The 25,243-nt window shown below is 45.8% G+C and overlaps 1 protein-coding gene across 1 annotated transcript in view; it reads left to right on the top strand.

Annotated features, from left to right (window-relative positions):
* The window catches only part of LOC114592894 (twist-related protein 2-like), a 30,642-nt gene extending 5,763 nt beyond the window's left edge, over positions 1-24,879 (top strand). The window contains exon 2 of the mRNA XM_028721201.2: positions 22,473-24,879. The gene's annotated coding sequence lies outside the window, so the exon portion shown is untranslated. The remainder of the gene's footprint in view (positions 1-22,472) is intronic.
* Positions 24,880-25,243: the final 364 nt, after the last annotated feature.

Genomic DNA, 25,243 nt, shown 5'->3' with positions numbered 1-25,243 from the left:
TTGATGAAGATGATCATCCAAATGTCATAGACCGAATGGAGCAAAGAGCATGCAGACCTAGTGGTGGGAGGAGAAAATCCTTAAATAAGAGACACGGGGGAATGATTAATGGACTTCAATGTCTGTACACTAATGCGCAAAGCATGGGAAATAAACAAGATGAGCTTGAGCTCCTGGTACAGCAAACTAAATATGACATAATAGGAATCACTGAAACCTGGTGGGATAAATCCCACGATTGGAATGTAATAATGGAGGGATACAATCTATTTCAAAGAAACAGACCAGACAAGAAAGGAGGAGGAGTGGCGTTATATGTCAGGGATGTGTATACCTGTGAAGAGATCCAAGATTTAGAACCTCAAAGCCAAAGTGAGAGCATTTGGGTCAAAATTAAGGGAGAGAAGAATAACAGTGACCTCATTGTGGGAGTTTACTATAGATCCCCAAGCCAAACGGAGGACATAGATGATGCCTTCCTGGAACAGATGGCCAAGCATGCAAAAGGAAGGGAGATAGTAGTAATGGGGGACTTCAATTACCCGGATATTTGTTGGATGTCAAACTCAGCCAAGAGCATAAGGTCAAACAGATTCCTCACTGCCCTTGCAGACAACTTCATTGTCCAGAAAGTGGGAGAAGCAACAAGAGGAACAGCCATTTTAGATCTGGTCCTAACCAATGTTGATGACCTGGTTAGTGGGGTAGAAGTGGAAGGATCATTAGGCGCGAGTGATCATGCTCTTCTGAAGTTTACTATACAGCGGAAAGGAGCAGCCAAGCATACTAGGACTCAATTTCTCGACTTTAAGAAAGCCGACTTCATAAAGCTTAGGGAAGTGCTGGGTGAGATCCCATGGACAGTAATACTAAAAGGAAAGGGAGTTCAAGATGGCTGGGAGTTTGTTAAGAGGGAGATAGTAAAAGCACAACTTCAGGCAATACCAATGAGACGGAAACATGGAAGGTGCCTAAAGAAGCCAGGGTGGCTATCTAAAGAACTTTTAACTGAGTTAAGATTAAAAAAGGATGTGTACAAAAAATGGAAAAGGGGGGAAGCCACCAAAGAGGAATTCAAACAAATAGCCAGCACGTGTAGACACAAAGTCAGAAAAGCTAAAGCACAAAATGAACTCAGGCTTGCTAGAGAGGTTAAAAGCAACAAAAAAGGCTTTTATGGGTATGTTCGTAGCAAAAGGAAGAACAAAGAAACCGTGGGGTCACTCAGAGGAGAAGATGGTGAAATGCAAACAGGGGACACAGAAAGGGCTGAACTCCTCAATGCCTTCTTTGCCTCAGTCTTCTCCGATAAAGAAAACAATGCCCGACCTGAAGAATTTGGAGCAAATGATTCAGCAGAGGAAACACAGCCCAGAATAACTAAGGAGATAGTACAAGAATACTTGGCTAGTCTAGATGTATTCAAGTCTCCAGGGCCAGATGAACTGCATCCAAGAGTATTAAAAGAACTGGCAGATGTGATTTCAGAACCACTGGCAGTCATCTTTGAGAATTCCTGGAGAACAGGCGAAGTCCCGGCAGACTGGAGGAGGGCAAATGTTGTCCCTATTTTCAAAAAGGGGAAAAGAGAGGACCCAAATAATTACCGCCCAGTCAGTCTGACATCAATACCAGGGAAGATTCTGGAGCAGATCATTAAGCAAACAGTCTGTGAGCACCTGGAAAGGAATGCTGTGATCTCCAATAGTCAGCATGGATTTCTGAAAAATAAGTCATGTCAGACTAACCTGATCTCGTTTTTTGACAGAATTACAAGCCTGGTAGATGAAGGGAACGCAGTGGATGTAGTCTACCTTGATTTCAGCAAGGCATTTGACAAGGTGCCCCATGATATTCTTGTAAAGAAGCTGGTAAAATGCAGTCTTGACTATGCTACCACTCAGTGGATTTGTAACTGGCTGACTGACCGAACCCAAAGGGTGCTCATCAATGGTTCCCCTTCATCCTGGAGAAGAGTGACTAGTGGGGTGCCACAGGGTTCTGTCTTGGGCCCGGTCTTATTCAACATCTTTATCAACGACTTGGATGATGGACTCAAGGGCATCCTGATCAAATTTGCAGATGACACCAAACTGGGAGGGGTGGCTAACACCCCAGAGGACAGGATCACACTTCAAAACGACCTTGACAGATTAGAGAACTGGGCCAAAACAAACAAGATGAATTTTAACAGGGAGAAATGTAAAGTATTGCACTTGGGCAAAAAAAATGAGAGGCACAAATACAAGATGGGTGACACCTGGCTTGAGAGCAGTACATGTGAAAAGGATCTAGGAGTCTTGGTTGACCACAAACTTGACATGAGCCAACAGTGTGACGCGGCAGCTAAAAAAGCCAATGCAATTCTGGGCCTCATCAATAGGAGTATAGCATCTAGATCAAGGGAAGTAATAGTGCCACTGTATTCTGCTCTGGTCAGACCTCACCTGGAGTACTGTGTCCAGTTCTGGGCACCACAGTTCAAGAAGGACACTGACAAACTGGAACGTGTCCAGAGGAGGGCAACCAAAATGGTCAAAGGCCTGGAAATGATGCCTTATGAGGAACGGCTAAGGGAGCTGGGCATGTTTAGCCTGGAGAAGAGGAGGTTAAGGGGTGATATGATAGCCATGTTCAAATATATAAAAGGATGTCACATAGAGGAGGGAGAAAGGCTGTTTTCTGCTGCTCCAGAGAAGCGGACACGGAGCAATGGATCCAAACTACAAGAAAGAAGATTCCACCTAAACATTAGGAAGAACTTCCTGACAGTAAGAGCTGTTCGACAGTGGAATTTGCTGCCAAGGAGTGTGGTGGAGTCTCCTTCTTTGGAGGTCTTTAAGCAGAGGCTTGACAACCATATGTCAGGAGTGCTCTGATGGTGTTTCCTGCTTGGCAGGGGGTTGGACTCGATGGCCCTTGTGGTCTCTTCCAACTCTATGATTCTATGATTCTATGATTCTATGATTCTAACTCTGCATAATATTTGCATATGCTGGTTTCTATGGATAGATGCCTCTGATAAATTGCAATGGCAGGTGAGGAGCAGAGGTCTCACCAGGATGAAATAGGGAAAGTGAATATATATTTCTTTTTTAAAAGGGGAGGCAGGAGACATGGGCCCTCTAGGCCACCTCCTAAATACTCCCCTGCTCAAAAGTTAAGTTCCACTGAACTTTAGGGCTACCAAAACTCCAAGTAAGCATGCAGAAGATGGAAGCTTTCAAAAATGAAGGCTGCAATCTTGCACACATTTAGATGGTTAGTTAAGTCCCATGGAATTCATTGGAACTTACTTCCAAGTGAAGCTGCACAGAATTGTGCTACAAACTCCACAGTCAATATTCCAATTTTGGAGGTCTGGGCTCCCCCCCCCCCCAGTGAGGAGAGGTTTCTGCAGAATGCTGCTTGACATTTTAAAATGCCACCTCCGATCATTCTGTTGACTTCTTCAGTATTTGGCCTGCTTTTCTGGACCAGCCGCTCCCCAAATCAGCTGACCAACACCTTTATAAAAATGGGAACATTTGATTTCAAATTGAAAACTAGCAACCAAAAATATATATAAAAATCAATACTTGTAAAAACAGGAAATGGCATCAATTCTTCAAAATAATGAGAAATGATTGAATTAAGTAGCTTGCCCTGTCCTCCTAATGGGGTCAATGGAACAAATCTGATGCATCGCCCTGCCAACACCCTGCAAAGGAATTTCAGAAACATGTAGGTTCAATCCTGGAAATGCCAAAACTTACCTCGGACAGTGGCATCACCCGCAAAAGTGTACATTCAAAAGCGCACACTCCAGGATCAGCTCTGCACATGCTGGAACAATCTTCTTGGTTAGCATGTCCCATCCATGGCTTAAGCCCCTGGGATGGGATGAAAACAAAACAGGGCAATTAATGCCGAAGAAAACGGTGATTGCTCTTTGAGATTGCTGCAGGCAGAGTATCACCCGGAAAGAGGAAAGTATATCAGACCTAGCCTGATCTCTGACCCTGTGGCTACTCTCTCCCACAGGGCAATAACCTCTCATGATGCCCCCCCCCAGCTCAGCCCCCTTTTATTATACAACAGTGAATTCAGTTTTTGTTTTCTGCCATATGTTGGAAAAATATTGTCTGCTGCCGGAGGAAGGAGAGATGAAGCACGGGGCAGGGGGGGGGGATCTAACCAACCTGAGAGTCTTTCCCCTTGGCCCCTCAACCTTCAGGATGAGTCTGGGTAACATTAGCTCCGGGGTCATTCAGTCAGGAGGACAACACCCCTCAGCTGGGCTAACAGTTAGTTGCGCTTTTCCCCCAGCGAGAACTGATGCAAGCCTGAGACTGATGGCCTATGGAGGTTTCCATTTTCTCTAGGTTGGTTCTCACTTCGTACCCTGACAGTGATCATGGGCACCTTGCAAGCCAGTGCAAAGTGCTTACAGTAAGTTCCAAATATATATATATATCATGTACTGGATTTTTGTAGCCTGTAAGTCCCATGATCCATGTATTCAGTCCTTCCATTAGAATCAATGGGGCTTAAGTAGCAGCTAACATTGGCTGGGCTGTGAATGCATAAGGAACAATCCTCAGTCCTGCTCAGATCCATCTGTATTGCTACCCGAGTAAGCAGCATCTGATTGGGGCAGACATCAGAGGCATTACCACCCTACACATTTCCTCTTTTTCCTTTCTGCAGTGCAAACAACTCTCACAAATCCAAAGCACAGGGGGAAATAAAGAGAAGTCCCCTAATCAGACTTTAGGCAAGGAAATCTTGGAGCGCTTTGTGCTCCTGGATGCTGCAAATAGGTTCTTTCTGCTCTTGAAATTCTGTTAGAAAGGCTGGAGCTGCACAACCTGTGGGAGACTTCTGTGTTAGTAGCTGTAGTTATGCCACAGGCCTGGTTCCCCAACTGAAGCACCCATTCACTTCAATGGGACTTGCAAAAAGTCATGCTTTAGGGCTTCTTGTCTGCACTGCCGAATTAGTGCATGCCCAGTGTCCCCTTCTCCACTTGTCCTGTGGACAAGAAGAAGAGCCGTGGCTCAAAGACGGAGCATCTGCTTTGCACACAAAAGGTCCCATGTTCAGTTTCTGGCATCTCCTGGTACGGCTGGGAGAAACCTCAATCCAAAATGCTGGAGAGCTGCTGCCAATTAGTGTAGACAATACTGAACTAGATGGGCCAACAGTATGACTTTGTAGAAGGCAGCTTCTTCTGGTCCTGGGCTCACCCTGGATTCACTGCACTACATTTGAGTTTCAGATGTTTTCAGGAGGAATGTTGGTGGAACCACCTGCCACCTGGTTCCCATTTAACCACCTGGGTCCTTTGGTTTAAGTGGCATTTTGCTTATTTATTTTCCCACTTAATTTATTTTCCTCTGGACTGTTGCCATTTTTAAATCTGCCAATCAAACAACTCATGGCAGTGAGCGCACAAGGAGCAAAATGACTTCAGTTTTAAAAAACAAAAGATGAAGCTGTATTGCAACAAAAATGGCAAAACCAATACATGGTGAGCTAAATTCAGAGCCATCTAACCCATCCATGCTCACTATTAAAATGAAAGAGCAAGCAAAGCATTTCCCTGCCACCTCCAAAATGTAGCAAGTCTTGCATTCCATCAAGTTACCGATGGGAGAATGTTTCAGAACAAGATTAGAGAAGTCCTGCAATGCAGAACATCGAAAGCTACTTTATACCGAGTCAGACCACTGGCCCATCTATTTAAATTTACTGCCTTTATATCCCAGCCTCTTTTCATCATGGAACTCAATGTGTCCTGCACTGGACTCCCAGGTGGTCACCCATTCAGGTACCAAACAGACCCAAACCTGCCTAGCTGCCACCAGGTGTCTGCCTCACGTACCTTTAGGCCAAACCCTGGCATCTAGCTCAGTACTGCCTCTAGCAGCTCTCACTGTTCCCTGAAGATCAAGGGAGGAGCAGAAACACTGTCTCTTGATCTTCAGAAAATAGTCCCTACAGAGCAAGAGACCTCATCTGTCCTCCTCATCACTGCGCTGGGCTGGGCTGGGCTAGGAAAGGAACCTCTCCTCCTAGCTTAGCACTGCAACAGGGGGGAAATTGCCCTCTTGCACATCACTGCTGCTAGAAAATTTTTGCACACAGGAAAGAGGATGGAATGCTCCTTCCTGTTTCATGTGTGTTAAGATCTTCTAGCAAGGGTGCCGTGCCAGAGGGAGATGGTGCACCTTTGCAAGAACATTGGGGGGAAGAGAAGGAGGTGCCTGGTTTTGGGAAAGGGCTGCTAGGCCACCAGAAGTAGCTTTGCAGCCTTTATATATACCTGGGCCAGATGCAGACTGTGGGTTCACCACCCCTGTGGTAGAGTCTCAGGTGAGGTTTCCCCCCCCCCCCAGCCCTATGTGGAGATGGCAGAGACTGAAGTGGAGATCTTCTTCTGGCAAAGCTGGTGCTCATCCAACGAATGATGGTTCTTTCCTAGAACAGATTTGAAATGAATAGCTGTGATGGATACTAATTTGATTAACCATAGTATTTGTTGCTACTGGATTTAAAACCAAAACCAAAATGCACAAACCTTACAAATACAAGTTGTGGTCTATAGGGGGTGGGATTCACTGGACGTATGTTGTATCATCAAGGGGTGGAATCTGGAGAAACTGCCCTCAAATAGGCTCTAGTGTACCAACAGGGTGATTTTCCGTCTCCTTTAGTTATTTATGGTGCAATCAATCGTACGCATGCTCACTCAGAAGTTAAGTCCCATTGTGTTCAATGGAGCTTAATGCCAATAAAGTGTGCACAGGATCTTAACCCCAAACTGAGAACTGGACTACAATCCCAAGGAAATTGGGAACGTGTGTGTGGAAAGTGTCTCAGAAGATGCATGCCCGGTTACAGCATGCATCCCCAAAGGCCAGTTCCATCCCCACTTTTAGCCTGCTTGCTGAAGGGAAGCAAATAGTAGGTGGCCCAGATTAGGTGGAAGTCAGTTCCCAACCTTCATGATCACATATGGTGCCAATGCTTCATTGAAGCATGAAGGAAGCACATATCAGTTTGTGGCTGGCAAACATCATGTTGACTTAAATGTTTTCCTGCAACACTCTCCCCCCACCTGCTGCATGCTCCCAGCACATGCACAAACACATGCTCATTGTTCCCATACTTTAATTATTACCCAAGTTTATATATCAAAGTGATTCTGAATAAGAGAATACCACATACCTTATCAACAATGGGTGCTATCAACCAAGTGTCACTTAGAGTAGACCCCCTTGAAACTGATGAGCATAACCAACTTAAGGTCATTTAATTCCAGTAGATCTACCCTGAGCAAAATTTAGCTGCATAACACCTATCATGAAATTCAGAATAAAATGAATCACAGTACATAGCTCTGAGGTCACATTTCAGGGAAAGCCTCCGAAAAGAAAAATACCAAAGCAAGAGTCTGAAGCTTAACACGGCTGGTGCTTGACTAATATAAGTAGGAAAGGTGTTTCATAAGGCAGGTGCTGCAACACCTTGCTCCCGATTCTCTTGGAGTGGACATCAAGAGCACAGGGCTCTGCTCAAAAGGTTTCTCCTGACAAACACAGTGACATGGCGTAAGGCATTCCGTGAGATATTAATACCACTAGGATGTGGGAGAAGTTCTATATTGTTTGCATTTTAATAAGAGATTACCTAATTCACACTCCTTGAACCCAAACACAAGAAATTTGCACTTTTCTGAATTTTGCAATGCAGTTCCCCAACCTAATAATGGGTACAAAATTCATATATTCAGGGGAAATGTGCATAAATGCATACATTTGTGAAATCACCACACAAAAAATGCATTGCATTAGGTGAAATTGCTTGCAATAATATTAGGTGAACTTCACACAAAGATGCTGACAATTTTTTCATGTTTTTTTTGTTTTGTTTTTTTAAAACTGAATGGCTGCCGGAATGTGGAAAGCTGAATTTAAGGTTGCAAAGATGAGAAATTGAGGCAAAACAAAACTGACGTATTTGTCAATCCTTAATATCACCCATGCCACCCAAAGCTACCAAAAATATTTTAAAAAGCAAGAATTCCATGAAAATAAAGGGCCGTCATTGCCAATGCCCCATTTATGTTCCCAGAAGGAATTAGCATGTATATGAGAGGGTGCTCAGAAATCATGATGGAGCACTGGGGAGGGGGCTGCTATATAACTCAGACCCTAGAGAAGTATAGGCTTGTCCCTGTGTGATGAAGCCAAAGCCTCTCGGGTCTGGGTTTGGCTTGCAGTGGGTTGTGTTGTTGCTGTTGTTGTTGAACCTAGGATAGTGGTTGCTTCTGGACTTTAGCACTTTCTGCCAGGATCACACATATATTCAAGTAGATGCCGATAACGCCCTTTGCGCAATAAGAATGCATCTTCATAACTCACCATAAAAGAAAAAGGCTACGTTGCAATAAATAACAACGGCTAAACAGTACTATTGCATAACGGATCCATTTCCAGTAAAGAAATAAGTAGGACTTTGTGTGGTAAGATAAAAACCACTCGGCAGTGATGTTGTATAACGTCTGCACAAATTCCGTGAAAGCAAATCGGAGAGATTACTCAACGTTCGCTTTGTCTGGAAGTGACCACTGGCTCCTTTCCAGGGTTCGCATTTGATTGAAGGCAAAAACCCATTTCTTCTGAAGTGAAATTCCAGTCATCCCTCGGCTGGAACCCTGGAAAGCCCCTGCCAGTCTGTGTGGACAGCCCTGAACTAAATGGACCAATGGGTCTGATGTGATACAAGACAGCTTCCTATGTCTGTGGGGCAGGCTGCAGTTAATGGAAGAAAGGCACCAGGGGCACAGGCAGCAGAAAGTTTTGTCATTATGCTTAATAAATTCCCAGGTTGTCCCCAGGCATTCAAAACAAGTTTCACAGATAATGTTCCAGCAAACTACAGTGGTACCTTGGGTTACAAACTCAGCTAACCCAGACGTAGTGTTGTTTAGTCGTGTCCGACTCTTCGTGACCCCCTGGACCAGAGCACGCCAGGCACTCCTGTCTTCCACTGCCTCCCGCAGTTTGGTCAAACTCATGCTGGTAGCTTTGAGAACACTGTCCCACCATCTCGTCCTCTGTCGTCCCCTTCTCCTTGTGCCCTCCATCTTTCCCAACATCAGGGTCTTTTCCAAGGAGTCTTCTCTTCTCATGAAGAGTTTGGAGCCTCAGCTTCAGGATCTGTCCTTGGGTTAAGAACTTTGCCCCAGGATGAGAACGGAAATTGTGTGCTGGCAGCACGGCAGCAGCGGGAGACCCCATTAGCAAAAGCGCTCCCTGGGTTAAGAACAGTTTCAGGTTTAGAACGGACCTCTGGAATGAATTAAGTTTGTAACCCAAGGTACCACTGTATAGCTCACTTCAAGTCTTTACAGTGGGACCAGAATTTGGCCTGATTCACATATCACTTATCTTTAGGCAGGCAAGCCACAGGGGGATGCTGGATTCTATACTAATCTCTCTCTCTCTCTCTCTCTCTCTCTCTCTCTCTCTCTCTCTCTCTCTCTCCTCTTATGCATTGTGCAAGTTTAGACTTAAGATACAAGCAGCCCTAGCCTGCTAATTCTGGAGGGATGTGGCCTGGGTGACACAGCAAGTCTCCTTGCCTCCAGATGCAGCCAGCCAGACGCAAGCAGCAAAGCACAACTAGGATACAGTCCCATGGCCTGTGTACCCAGCATCTCCCTCCCTCAGGCACCTGCCCCCCACCCTTCATGGCAGGCAAGAAGGGGCAAGCAAAAGGGCCACGGAAGGAACAGGCAGGAAGGAGCCACAGCTGCCTTTTCTCTCTTTTTAAATCAACATATTAAAGGGCAATGATGTGGCAAGCCTGCGGCAAGGGTCGGTGCAGTGCATGGAACATGTGAAGTCTGTGCCCAGAGTGCTTATGGTCCATCTACATCAAGAATGGGGAACATCTTGCTCTTCAGATGTTGCAGGACTCCACCTCCCATCAGCCCCAGTCAGAAAGACCAAGGCTTATTAGAGGGTGATGCTGGGAGCCATTGTCTAGCAACTTCTGGAGGACCAGAAGCTTCCCCACTCAGGTCAGCATTCGCTGCACAGATATCTAGTGAACTGGGAGATTAGATCAGTGATTCTCAAAGGATGTGGCAGGAGAGGATGACCAGTGTGGTGGGAACATCCAAGGACAATCAAAGAAACATTTAAACATTTGAGTGTAGTGTAGTATAGTTATCAAAATATTTTTTTATTTGCAGAATATGGATAGATACTTTTTCAAAATGAGAGCAAGAGCATTGGCTATTCTTCTACAGTTCTCCATATTGTTGTGAACAGGGATGTTCAACTTGGACAAATATGAAAGACTGGAAAAGAGAAAGGCTTCTTTCTCTTTCTGTTGAGGAGAGGAGTTTGCTTGTCTCAAGTGAGACCCAATGTAAATGAGATTACCCAGCAAAAACAAGCTCATGCCTCTCACTGAGTTTGTATACATACTTATTGCAAGAGGCTTGTTTATAATTATATTTTGGGAAGGATTCATGTTCCTCTGTAGCTGCATTGTTTTATACTTTCTGGTTGTCCTGTGATCATATTATAAAGTAGTTGGGTTCTGTGCTATAAAATATGCACTGCTGGTTGTTTGTTTTTGTTAACAATAAAAAATTCAGTGCGGCACCAACTTTTTTTTATTTATTCTGAAAGAGTAGCCCAGAGAAAAAAGGACCAATGGATTATATGATCAGTTTAAGGGTGGGATAGTCTCTGGGCAATAGGCAGAGAAGCACAGCTCTGCTGGAAAGATTGTGCGAAAGCAGGTGGGGGCAGGGTGGGGTGGAGAATGGGGAGCTTGGCAGACAGCGAGCATCTCCCAGCCCACGTTGTAGCACGTCCACACTGCTACTTTTTATACCAGTTTAGCTACTAAGGTTTCTTCCCTGCGCCCCAAGGTATCCTGGGAGTTGTGGTTTCATTAGGGTGCTGTGCTAATCCCAAACACCCTCTGAGCTACAGTTCCCAGGGCTACTGGGGGGGGGGGGAGAGAAGAGGGAACGGCTGTTGGTCATACATGTCAGCTCAATATGGCATGTTTTACTTGAACGTCTGTTCCACTCCAGCTCATCGTATTTAGCACTGCCGCTGGGCTTCAAAGTGCTCAGAGCACTTCACAGATCTCCTATGAAGATCTCGTATGAAACAAATGAAGCTTAAAGCTTCAGGGCCCCGATCCTAGAGGCAGTGGCGGAGCATTCTTTGCTGGCACCCAGGGCAGGCACGTGTGTGCCAGGTGCGGGAACTGTGTTGTGGGGGGAGGGCGCACTGCTGGAACGATCCCCACCCACTGGAGCTAAGTGGGGGCGCACTGCACTACACTGCCTGCCCAGCCAGTGCCACCCTGCTTTGAGGAGTGCACTCACGGCGCCCTACAAGCCCAGCACCACTTTGCAAGACTCGCAAAAACAGTGCAAGCTGGCAGGGTGCGTGCCTGTTGCGTCCTTCTCGCCCACTCTCCAGCTGGATGATATCGTGAGGAATACCCCCTCCCAAAAAACCCCTGCACCTGGGGTGATGGTGCCCCAGACTGGCCCATGCTATGCCTCTGACTGGAGGAGCCCCAGAAACGACCTTCATTCACATGAAGTAGCACGGCTCAAATTGATTTTTGTTGTTGTATATATTTCAACAATCCCAGAGTTTGTGAGTCAGGAGCACAGATGTTGTAAAAGTGTGGTGATCTGTCATGCAACAACCCCATTGAAGAAGAGAACCTTGTTGGTTGCTAAGGGGCCCCCATGACAATTCAAGTTCCAGGGCCCAAAAACTGCAGGTCTGCCACTGCACAGATGCATTAGATGCTTACTAACAACCACGTAAGGTTGACCAGTACGATCATCCTTAAACTGCTTAGGAGAACCAGAAGCCTTCCTATTAGAAATTGTAGGTAGAGAAGCACACAGGCAGAATCAAACTTTATTCTTATATGCTACAACTGCAGTGAGAACATTATTAGCCCAGTGATGGAAACAGGAAGAGATACCATTGAAAGAAGAGTAGCAGATGAAATTAATGGACTATGCCGAATTGGCGAAATTGACTGGGAAAATTCAGAACCAGTAGGACCAGAATTTCTTGATAGACTGGAACAAAATTATGTTGTATTTGAAAGACGACTGTAAACAACTGACATTGCTAATAGGGTTACAAGAAGCTTTGTAGGCTTAAATTATCATTTATTACTAAATGTAATTTACAAATTGTTTATTTAAGATTAGGATCTAATAGTAATATTAATAAGAATAAAATGCATATTAGAGATTAAGTTGGAAAACCATTAGTCGAGGAGCAGGGAAGTTATAGGCTTATATAGCCAAATGTTTTTATTTATTTATAAGATTGATGTTATGGTGGAAAATATTTGGAAAAACCAATAAAAATTATTATAAAAAAATAAAAATAAATGAACTGCTTAGGAGAACCCAGTAGGTTTATGGAAGAGACAATTTAAACCAAGAACTTCCTCATTCATTGCTCAACCTTCAGAGCCACAAGACTAGATTTTATTTTTTTAAAGAACTAGAGAGTCCCAAGAATCCATGCCTAAAATTGCACTAAAACAAAAAAAATTCCTTCCAGTAGCACCTTAAAGACCAACTAAGTTAGTTCTTGGTATGAGCTTTCGTGTGCATGCACACTTCTTCAGATACACCAGTGAAGTGTGTATCTGAAGAAGTGTGCATGCACACGAAAGCTCATACCAAGAACTAACTTAGTTGGTCTTTAAGGTGCTACTGGAAGGAATTTTTTTTGTTTTGACTATGGCAGACCAACACGGCTACCTATCTGTAACTAAAATTGCACTGTTAGAATCGCTTGTTCAACAACTGCATTATGGTGGAGTGAAAAGAATACCCATCTGATTTTATTCTTATGAAAAGCAGACATGGTCTACATGACCTTTGAGGGTGCAGAGAGATTTGAATCAGAGCTGTGGCACTGGAAGACAGCGACCGTAGGGTCATTTTGGGCTGGGGCTTTAAGGGACCACCGTACCAGCAAAGGATGGAGAGCTGCACTGCAGCCCTGTCCCCTCTTGGGACTCATCTCCAAAAGCCCCCAAACATGTCAGGGCTGACGGAGAAAGAGCGTGATGTGGCGACTGAGAGAAGAGCCAAGCCTGTTTTCAAAGAGGGTCCATCCATCTCAGTAAATGCTGGCTTGGGTTTCTTTGTGGTGAGAGGGGGACTTTGGCCTTGTTAAATCTTGCAAAGAGATTAAAAGGGAGAGGGGTTTCCAGGATGAGCTTTTCAGAAAATCTTGGCTGGTGCATCGTTCTCTCATCCCAAGCATTTCGCTTTTGAATGCAGGAAGGTGTGAGTTATTGCTACACATAAGGCCAAACTATTCCATGTGTTCCAAGGCATGATTGATTTTCACTTCTCTACATTGCTTTCTTGTTTAATGGCATTCGCGGGAAGCGAGTGATCAGGCTCTTGGCAAATGGCGTGGGTGTGTAAACCCCCATGCTACCACCCCAACAGCCCCCTCCCTGAAGGCTGGTATTTGCAGAAGGGTCATTACTATTGAACTTATTTTTATTTTTCCCTCTGCCAATCCCCCCCCCCCGGAAAAGCATTTCCCCCTGGATCCGCCCCCCCCCCCGGCCTTAATGTCAGAGGGGCACATTTGTTCCTCTTTCCAAGAACTGCCCATCAAGGACAAAGGCTCTGTCCAGATTTTTCATCTCTGAGGTGGGCTGGTCCAGGGCACCAGCATTGCAGAGCTCCCAGGCCAAAAGGAAAACCACAGCATCAACACCCCGCCCCAAAAACTCCCATCCAATCTTTTGTGGCTCCCCCCCCCAGCTTTGTTAACTGCAGCTCCTTTCCCTCACTCCATACAAGTTGAACAGAGCAAAAATGTGTATTGAAATCAATCAATCAATATATCATTTGTAATGGAGGAGGATGGGGGGAAATGTGCCTCCCATTAAGAAAACTCTTAACGGGTCTTATCCCCCACCCCAAAACAATTATTCAAAAGATCTGAGGGTGGTGGTGGGGAAATATGCTTTTAATTCTCTCCCCCCCCCCACACACATATTGCACTTTAACCTAAGGTGGCAAACAATCATAAAATGCTAAAATATGAAATGCAAAAGATTTCAACAAAACAAGATAGTAAAAGTCCAAAAATAAAATAAAATACATAAGAGCAGGATATAATAGCGGGATCTCACTAACTAAAACAACAGCAATCAGAACAAAATTAAAACCCAGCAAAGTAGACAGACAATGCAAACAGGTTCTGCCGACTCAGAATCGGCTGCTTACAGCAGGTGCTTTCAGAAAACCCTTTTATTGAGCTTTTGGTTATTTAATGAGCATTCCTTTGAATTTCTTTTCAAGGAAGTTAGGTGGCTTTTATAGCAAAGCAAGTGTGATCCTGTGCATTTCCAAAACAAAATTGGTTTGTTGTGCAACAGCTCCAATCAACTATAATTGTCCTTGAATTTGTATGTGATGTGATCCAGTATTTTGGGGCTAGTGGCATTTTTTAAGGTTTTTTTTTTCTTGCTTTTTTGAAATTTTAACTGCACTGGACTCTTTTGGTTCAGTTTCCTTTCATTCTGAAACAAGTGGCAAGTGCACTCACTGTCCCTTTACTATCAAGCCAGGTTCAAGCTACTTGTTTTAATTTACAATGCCCCCAAACGACTTAGGTCCAGTGTACCTTAGGGATCACCTGAACCCTGAACCCCAGCTCGATTACTAAGATCATCTTGAGGAGGATCATTGGCCATTCCCTGAGTTGGTGGCGCTCACTTGAGAGCAACAAGAAACTGAGCCTTTGGCGTCATTGGCCCAGTGCTATGGAATCCTCTGCCAACTGAGATCCAGAGGGCACCTTCTGTGCCAACTTTTAAACACCTGCTAGCAAGACATAGTTAGCTGGGGAAACAACAAAAGAAGGATTTCTGCCCAACAGTCTTAATTTCAACAGTCTTAGATTCAGGGACGTGCAAGCGTCCCACGACTAGAGGCATCATGTGGTGTGCACACTCATTTATTTCATCCCATGTCTCAGCTCAAAGAGATTTGAGAAAACTCTGCAAAACATTTAAGCAGTGAATCCATCCCAACGATCTGCCCGCATCCCGCTTGCTCAAAAGCCCCTGCTGACATGAATGGATTACTTACGCAAGCAGCTTAATGTCGGAGCAGCAACCTTGCGCAAGTTCACTGCTCTGATGGGACACCGCCCACCCACGGTGACCACTGATGTGATGAGCAGCAGGATTGCCATTTTAAAAAGGTCACTGTAACTGCGTCTCTAAGAGACACCAGCAGAGACAAATGCTTATCTCACGGTGTGAAAAGCTATACTCAACTGACTGCATCTCAAGCTGCTGCAAGTACAGCAAGAGCTTCTGACCACATCAGACAGACAGAAACTGAAATATTCCCTATGACTATGGAGAACCAAACTTCTCCTCAACTTCCTTTCCCTTCTTAGTTAGTGATCTTGTTGCTTTCTTCTTTCTTACAACCTGTATTTTAAACTTTGTTTCTGAATCAAAATGTTGAGTTGGTTTGAAAATGCAAGAGCAAGCCAGGCTCTGCCCCACTTGGCCCAGGGAATTAAGCAACGCTGACAAGCAGTGCTGGATTAAACCTTGTGGAAGCTGCTAGGCAACCAAAATCTCAGGGGGGGGGGCCCCTCACAAATTATCTCCTAATATGTTCTGGAGTTTACCAACCAACAATTTTAGTAAACCAATTTCAATATCAAATCAATATTATTTTGATCTGTTGTTGCAGGGCCCCTCGAAGGCATGGGGCCCATAGACCGGTGCCTCCTCTGCCTATTGGCATATTACAGGAGCCATCAAAAAAAGGTTGGGATGTGTGTTCACGATTATCACTGTGATACCTCTCCTATCACAGTTCCCAACCCCGAGAGTTGAAGACACTATCAGCTATCTGTAACTAGGAGTAGGAACATACACATCCCAGCTGAATGCAGTATTTTAGGATTTGGATGGCCACCCTGCAAGCTTTTAAGGGCACTCTTCCAAACAAGAGCAGTTTGACATTTTGGAACTGGGAGATGTGGTGGAGGAGGGAGGGAGGGAGGGGAGAGAAGAGAGAACGAACACATGTGGATCTCCTCTGCCTGCAATTTTAGATCTTCTAAAGGCTAACGGAGATGCGCTCCACATATGATGCTGCGACTGGTGGCCTATTGGCACTTTGTAATGTTGCACTTATTTGCAAATACGGTGCAGGGTTCAACAGAATGAGGTCCGCTTGTGCAGTGGGGCTTTCCCCCTTCTCCACCTCCCAAACGTCCCCTAAATAGGATCTGAATCATGGAATCTCAGAATTATAAGTTGGAAGGAACTCATAGGGTCATCTAGTCCAACCTCCTGCCCACAGCTATCCCTGTGTGGGCTTGAACCACCAACCTTCTGGTTAACCATCAGACCCACTGACCCACCTTAGGGGAGTCCCTAGAACAGGCTTGGGGTATATGGAGGGGAGTCTTACTGCATGGGCAGACCTTGTTCCCCTATAAACATTCCACTTAGAGCTGTGTAGAATTCCACGCATGCAGGCTGAGTGTGGGGAGAAGCACATTTCAAAATGATGCAGGCAGCCCAAGCCTGCTCTTCTCACATCAGCTAGTCCCCTTAAACTGCAACCCAAGCTCCTCATCCACCATGCTGGGGCAGAGGCCTCCTTATTTATTTTCTTTCTTTATTGCATTGAAAAGGTATCCCACTTTTTCCTCCAAGGGGCTCCAGGTGGCGTACGTGGTTCTCCCCCTCCTCCTTTTATCACCATAACAAGCCTGTGAGGTAGGCTAGGCTGAGAGGCAATTTGGCTTCATGGCCAAATGGGGTTTCAAACCCTGGCTCCCCAGGTTCTACTCTTAGCTGCTAAACCACCCTGGCTCACCTTCCACCCAGGCTCCTTCAGCCTCCACCCAAGGAGTGAGACCAGCAGAGAACTGCCCATTCTGCTGGCTGAAAGTGTGGGCAGGCAGAAGTACGGCTGGTGCAGGATTCCCACAGGATGTAGCCTGTGGAAAGCCCTAGAAGTGGTGGCAGCGGTGCTGGGGAATCAGGTGCCAATCCCTATGCCAGCAGAAAACCATATTTTGCCTGCCCTCAGCTTCTGCCCCAGTTGTTGTGACTGACTGTCACCCCACTCTGTCACCTCTCTGCTACCCAGCCAGCTCTCTGCATCTGTGCCTTTCTTTGCCTCGCTGCCTTCTGTCTTCGGAGACAGACCCTGAAAGCAAATCATCCTTAGCAAAGAAGTGGGAGGGGAATGGAGGGAGGAGAAAGAACTGCCCTTTGCCAAGCTGGCTCCCCCCTTCCAGATGAGTCTCCAACTACTTCCCTGCAAGTCAGTTAGTGAGGGCTGTTTACCTGTAATTTCCCAAACAAAGGAGATACTTGGTTGTTTTGCCAGAAAATAAGGCAGTCTTCCAGCAACCACTTCTGGGACCATCAGCCCACTTCTGTCCAATTCCCACATGTCTTGCTCAACACACCACCCCAAAACTTGAGGGAACTTTAAAACCAGCCTCCGAAACTCCAAACTTTGGAGGCATCCCCAATGTCTACAGTAGGTGATGGCAAGAGGATTCAGTCTAGAGAAGATGCTCCCTAAGGTAGACCTGACTGAAGCCATGAAAGCCAGTGTGGTGTAGTGGTTAAGAGCAGTGGACTTGTAATCTGGGGAACCAGGTTTGCTTCCCCACTCCTCCACATGCAGCTGTTGGGTGACCTTGGGCTAGTCACACTTCTCTGAAGTCTCTTAGCCTCACAAACCTCACAGAGTGTTTGTTGTGGGGGAGGAAGGGAAAAGGAGATTGTTAGCAGCTTTGAGACTCCTTTGGGTAGTGATAAAGCGGGATATCAAATCCAAACCTCCTCCTCCTCCTCCTCCTCCTTTGTGTGAAAAATTGTGTCCAGAAGCGAATAGGCGCTCCAGGCAGTCCACAAAGCCTGTGTGTTGTGTGCGTGCACACATCTTTCAAAGGAGGCGAGCATGAATTTGGCAAATAAATATCTGCAGGGGAAGATATTAGCCAGCAAGACTTGGGTCAGGGGTGGGGGGCTTGTGGTCCTCCAGATTTTGCTGGACCACAAGTCCCATCATCCCTGACCATTGCCCATGCTGGCTAGGCCATGTGACTTAAGTAGTGATCCAGAGGGGGGAGCAGGGTACTCTGCATACACAACATGGATTTTAAACATACACGCCATTGGCAGCTCTGATGCCCAAAGCTGGGTTTGAATCGGGAATTTCAAAAGTAGTTTCTGGTACATCACAGGAACCAGATGCTAGGAAGAAAAAGAGGAACACTTTTAAGTGTGCCTGAATTCAGCTGTCAGGGAGAAAAAAGCCACTGCTTTGTAGTTTTGGAAAAGCCCACAGAGGCAGCTTCAGCCAAAAGCCACAAGTGCATTTAAAAGCGCTTTGGAATACCTCCCCCCCCCATCAGATAATGTGCATGGCCCCTTCCAGAAGTTATGCTGTTCCCGCCTTCAGGTGTCATCACATTCCCTTTCCCTGGGTAGGAACTTGGCTCACACTGTCCTGCATCCAGGGGTGCCAACTTGAATAAAATATTGTGGGGGCCCAGGTAAGCCCTGCCCTGCATAATCAGTCACATGATGCAGCGCACACACATGATTTCAATGGGAATGCCCATAAACTTTGTGGGGGCCCAGCCCCCTCAAATATTTCATTGTGAGGGCCAAAGCCCCACAGCCCCTAGAGTTGGCTCCTATGTCTGCATCTAAGCTTGGAAACAACCCCAAAAGGTATCCTTCTTGCCTGCTCCAACACTTTCATTCACACACATAGAGCTCTGCAGTGAAACTGACAAGACCGAGGAAAGCCTGATCAATTTCATGAGAAAGCAGAGAGGAAGACTTTGAGGGAAACTGGCATCAGGGAAATCCATATTGTTTCCCCTAAACTTGCCAGTTTCAGTAGAAAGCAGAAAAGGTGTAGGTGGAGAAACTGGTGAAAACTGACAAGGTTTTACTACGTTAGTTTGTTGGGGGAGGAAAAGACGAAAAAGAGAGAAAGATTGGGGTGGGGGGCACTGCCACTCTTTTCAGATGGGATCCAATCACACACCAGCGAATTCAGGTTGCACAATTATAGTTTATTGGGAGGTCTTGCTCAGCAAACCCACTTCCACTAAAATGGGAGTTTTGTGGTAAGGAAATGGATGGACGGAAATGCACTGGCAAGTGTGAGGCAACGCTGCTTTGACGCAACTTCATCCAACCTTCCCAAACAAGTAAACCAGAATGAATGTTCATGAAATAACTTCCCTTGTCCAACATCCCTGCAAACAAATCAGGATGAATGCTCCACAAACAGTTCCTCTGGAAGTGTTCTATACGCATGGTGATAAATGAAAGAGAAAGGAAGCAGGAAGCTGTTCTCATTCCCAAATGCATACACCCCTGCAAACATGGCGGGAAGCGGTATTGTGCTTCAGTTACTTCCACTCACAAGATGCACAATGACAGTATAAGAACATTTAAAAATGCATTGTTGCCTTTCACACCAATGGCAGGAGAAACACTCAACTGTGCTTTTAGGGCGTCAGTTACAGATTGCAGACCCAGCCAAGGCTGTCATGTCTAGTTCAGCCCCAACTGGCATGCTTGAAAGTTGGCCGCATTAGCAGCTCATCAGCTGGTCCATTTCTCCTCCTTCCTTGCATTCCAGGAGGGACACAAGAGGGGAAAATGGGGAGGAGCAGGCATTGAAAGTGTGAAAAGAAAATCCAAGTAATTTAATGTGATGTGGCTATGCTGATGATTTAGTCCAAGTAATTTAAGGTGCTGATGATTTATGGTGCCGGGGGCCTTCTCTGTGGCTACAATCCCAGGCTCCACAAGTCCGGGCCAAGAGAGATCTGGCTAGCCCCACTTCTAGTTACCTTCAGCCAGCAAGATTTTACTTAATCAGATTTTCGGTGGAAACAGTTAACCAAGATTAAACTGGAAAATAAAAGAGGGTGGCATTTGGATGAGGGTGTTGTGTAGATGCTGCACGAAACCTGTGCAGGCAGCCCCAAGTCCACAATGAAGTGCCCTGTGGAAGGACCGTCCGGCAGGCCTGGCAGGCACAGCTGCTGAAATCCTTTCTCCATGCAACTCCCAAAAGGTTCAGAATGTCTGATCCTCTCTTTCCTCTATTTTTGGCCCATTAGCCAACATGCAATATGCAAACAAACAAACATTGCAACAGGATGCTTTTACTCTGATGTTTTACCTGTCTCTTATGGCTGTTTTCAACACACTTTGTTGTATTCCATTGTGTCTGTGGTTTTAGCCACTTTGGGCACCACTGGCTCAAAAGAACCACAGGCAAAGAGGTCTATGTGTGCACAACATTTTTACATTAGATAGGGCAGCAAAAAACCCCACCCACCGCCCCACCCCTTGGCCTGGCTATGTATGACAAGAGCAGGTGCAGGGAACCGTGGGCCCTCCAGATGTTGCTGGACTCCAACTCCTCTCATCGCAGGGGGTCAATTCCCCACATCTGCTCAAGAGTGAACCCTGTTCTATTGATCAAGCAAGATTTTGTGAGGCAAAGGACAAGCTAGTGTTTCCTGCTCCAACTATAGTCTAGCTATAGGTCAACTAAAGGTTGACTCTTACTTCAAAGCTGATGAGGGACAGCATCTTCCATCACCGCCAAGGGCAGCAGACCAGCTTAGAGGGCAAAGGAAGGGCAGGTCACTGCTGGGCACACAGAGTTCTATCCTCAAGCTCCTTAGGAACACAGGGAGGCTGCCTTAGAATCATTGAATTGTAGAGTTGGAAGGGACCCAAGGGTCATCTAGTCCAACCCCCTGCAATGCAGGAATCATTGCCCAGTGTGGGGCTTGAACACACAACCCTGGGATTCAGAGCCTCATGCTTTACCAACTGAGCTATCCCTCAGACCATTGGTCCTCTGTATTATCTGCACTGACGGGCAGCATTTCAGACAGTCTGTCTTTCCCCAGCCCTCTCTGGAGATGCCAGGGATTGACCTGGGGACATTCTGCATGGAAATTGGGTGCTCTATCCCTGTGTTTCTCAAACTTGAGTCCCCGGCTGTTGCTGGACTCCAACCCTCAGCACCCTTAGCTAGCAGGGCCAGTGGTCAGGGCTGATGGGAGTTGTAGTCCAGCAATAGCCAGGGACCCAATTTTGAGAAACACGCTTCTCCCCACTGTGTCCCTGCTCCCCACCTGCCCCCTCACTTTGCCTAATGGTATAGGTCTGGCCATGAGGATGGTGGTTCCTAAGAGGAGCTCAAGAGGAGGCAAGCAAGGACGACTTCTGAGCTTTGCCTCTTTCACTTAACATAAGTGGCAGCCCTGCCACCCCAGACCTGGTGTGGGAGTGTGGTGGTGTGTAGGGACCTTTGATGATAGCTTTACACAATACATTAGTGCTACATGTAACTTGGAGAGTGGAGTATTCCTGTAACATAAAGAGCTGGACTGTAGGTACTTAGCACTAGTTAGGAGCAGATAAATCTTTAAAGCAAGATAGAGTTACAAAGACTTGCTGATCAATATATATATATATAATCCTCATCTGGTTTGTGATCCCTGGAAGGATGATGGTTTTCAGCTGCTTTCATTTAAATAATAAGGAAATGCAGTTCAAAAGGATCAGCTCTCTCATCTCAAAGGGGTTTTATGCATTTAATTTCCTTTGGAGAACAGGCCCCAGAGAGGACTGGGGAAAAGAGAGGCACTAAATATGAGCCAGCCCAGCCAATCAGAAGGTGCAACTTTTAGACATGAAGGGTTTCCAACAGAAGCAAAAAGGAGGAAGACCTTCAGGCCAGGCCTTGAAGGTTTGGGCCTAACCTCCTGAGACTACCCTGAACAAACAGCTGATAGTTTAACCTATTCAGCTGATTGTTATCACTTCAGACTGGAGACAGGAAATTGTATTATTATACATTGCATTTCTTAATACAGCTCTGCCCAAAGGACTTTCAAAGCAATATATAGCAAACCAGCCAACAATAATGGCATTGGAAAAAATGAACCAGGGCACAAATGAATTTTTTAATGCCTCTGTGCACAGAGAAATCTAGCACATTGTGGTAAGAGTTCTAGCTTACCCTTCTTGACATCCTGGTTTTCTATGTGCCAGGTTGAGTGCATTCAATCCTGCCATCTCCCATTGTGGTAGAGGCTAGAAACTTGTTTACCATGCCATGAGCTACTTGCTGAGAGATGAATGCCCAGGCACCCAGATGGCCTCATCCGTTCTGCTTAGCAGGGGGGAGCCATGGTGATAGTACTTGTTGCATCCAGTATAAATACAGACCTTCTGTAGGCCAGGCTGTTTGTTCCTCTCCCATACAAATACCCCCTGTAAGTTGTCAGTTTGAGTTTGCCACTGATTTCTTTTTGTGGGTTTTGTTTCTGCAGGTCCATTCAGGAAGGTGGCCAGCAGGTAACACGCTTCTGCCTCACCCAAAAGCAGCAGCAGAGGAACTCTTCTCCAGAGAAACTCAGGGCATATACTCTGTATGATTCTCCATCGCCAGCTCAAAAACAAGACCAAACGTAATCACCATCCTCTTGGGGAGAAGAGAGCCCAGCTGAGATCTAGGATGGAGAATCCAAACTTTGCACCATTACTCTGGGAAGAAATGCAGACATAAGCGAGGCAGTGACTCAAAGCAGGCCCAGACTGCTTTTGCTTGTAACAAGCTGATCTCAAAATGTATATCTAGAACTCTTTCGAAGAGCTAATTTATTTTTGAATTTGCAGGTTTTAAGAATAATTGTTTTATTTTAATAGCTTTCTGCTTCCCGGGAGGTTCTTTCCACCCGCTCCCCTCCAGGACCCAAAACAACAGGAATGTCTTAAATCCTCTTGAGGTGATCTCCTGTCACCCTCCTTCAACAAGGACTTGAGCTCTAAAAGCCTCACTGCCTCCTCTCCCAATGGGGTTATGGTTATTCCGCTGCCAGAAAAAAAACATATTCTGTACATGCTCAGGAGCACTACACCTTTGATGGTGCTAGTTTATGATTCAAGGCTAAATCCTGCCCCTAAAAAGCAGGTCCTGCCCTGGCCTGGTGAGACCCAGCTTCCTCCATTGAGGTCAGCTTGCCCCTTCTAGTGATCCCACAATGGCCCATTCTGGCCCAAGTCTCACTGGGATAAGCACACCTTGCTATTGCCTAACACAGCTACTCACCGCTGCTAAATGGTCACCATATGGTGGTGGGAAATGAGAGAAACCAAATGCTTCTGGGGTGGGTGTGTATCTATCAGCAGCACAGGCTCAGTAAGTGGTGCAGTGGTCATTCCTTCTCCCCAGGGAATCCTGGGAACTGAGGGACTCATAGAACGTAGTTCTGTGAGAATTCTGAGAACCCGCACCTAACCACAATTCCCAGGAACTGTGGGGCTGGGTGAGCTATTAATCTTAAAGTAGCCTATAAAACAAACCCAAATTTATACTTCAGACATACTGGTACTCATTTTTTTCTGAACATAGTGGATTGCAAAGGATGCAAGGCCTTCATTGAGAGACTGCAACTCAGTGGTGGAGCACATGATGTGAACTGCCCTGAGATCTTATGATGAAGGGTGGTATAGAAGTCCTGATGATGATGATGATGATGATGATACTTTGCAAACAATGTCCCAGACATCCCGCTGCCGTGTGACAGCGACAGATGTGGCACACTCTTTCAAGGCCAAATCTGCTGCCTCCTTGACAGTCCTCCCCATGTTGCATCTACAGTGGCCTCTGGGCAAAACATCTTGGGCGGGCTCTGGTTGCAGACGCAGTCTCTGGCATCTCCAGGTAGAAGGATCAAGAAACTGATGGTGGCAGAAGAAACCCCTCTCCACCAAGATCCTGCAGAGTTGATAGTCCTTGGGAAATGGCCTGACTGGTCCAAGGCAGCTTTCTACATTCTCTCTTTGCCAGGGTTACTTGGCGACTGTGCTAATATCCCATCATTCCCCTTGTTGGGTGCCTTAAGGCTGGAAAATGACACTTCCTCACTAAATGTAACTGACACGTGCTTTGAATTGCTTCGCGGGGGCAGAATAACTGCCGAGCCCTTGCTTGTAAGCTACCTACTAAATTATGGTACATAAACTGGGGGCTTGCAAAAGGGATGAGGCCAGAGGTGACCACTGGAACATATACCATAGAGAGCAGGTGTGGGGAACAGCCCTGGCTACTGACCATGCTTACTGGAGCTGGTGGGAGTTGTAGTTCAGTGGCCTCTGAAGGGCCAAAGGTTCTCCACTCCTGATTTAGAGAGGTGTGGGAAGCAGGCAGGCAGTTCCCGTTCCCAGATAGGAGGAGCAGGGAAGGGGGTCACCTGCTCTTGCCTTTAGAAGTAGCTTGATTATCTGCAAAAACCAGAATGGGAAGCTTTTCACTGCCAGCTGGAACATTGCTGGCTCATGCCTGCAGATCCAACTGCTATACAGGCACAGCTGAAGAGGGTATTAAAACAGCTGGCAACTCTAGCCTCCTGTTTCAAAGAACACAAAGCACCTGTACCTTTGAACAGTTCCCTGATTCTACAAGACAAATGACTATTGATATGTATGGTTATATGGGTCCCTAGAAAGACATTCAAAGGGCATGAATCCCTTTGCAAATGGCAGGAAGTACTTTGTAATTATTCTGCTCTGATAATGCTATAGATGTATAAACATACGGTACATATGGAGAAACAGAGGGAGACTTTTTTAAAAAAGTTGTTTTGCAATTGTTTAAACCCCCCCCCCCCCAATTCAGGGCTTTTGGATCTTGCTAAATCTCAAGCACTTCAAAACACAATAAAAGCTATGATGGTGCCCTTGTTTGCAGATAAGACTAATATATTTTCCAGGATTCAAAAACAAGCCAACATCCTCCACCCAATATAACATGTGATTTTGTAGAAAGAATGTTTTTCAGAAAGCCTTACCAACAAGGCTTTCTGCTTTCTGAACTGCTCCTGCTCATCTGCCTTTAACTGCTGAAGTTAAGGAAACACTTTAAAAAGTTCGGCAGGGGCCTGGAACTTAGAGGGAAAGCAAGGAGAGCTGTTCCTGCTGTGAAAACAAAGTGCTAAATATCTGCATGATGAGTTGCTACTTAAGGTACAGGAACTGCCAATAATAACGCTGGCAACCCTTTGGTCACAAATTTTACTAGCTATACAGTTCCAGGCTTTAG

This window comes from Podarcis muralis, chromosome 2 (genome assembly GCF_964188315.1).
Source record: "Podarcis muralis chromosome 2, rPodMur119.hap1.1, whole genome shotgun sequence".
NCBI lineage: Eukaryota > Metazoa > Chordata > Lepidosauria > Squamata > Lacertidae > Podarcis > Podarcis muralis.
This window is presented reverse-complemented; position numbering and strand designations above follow the sequence as displayed.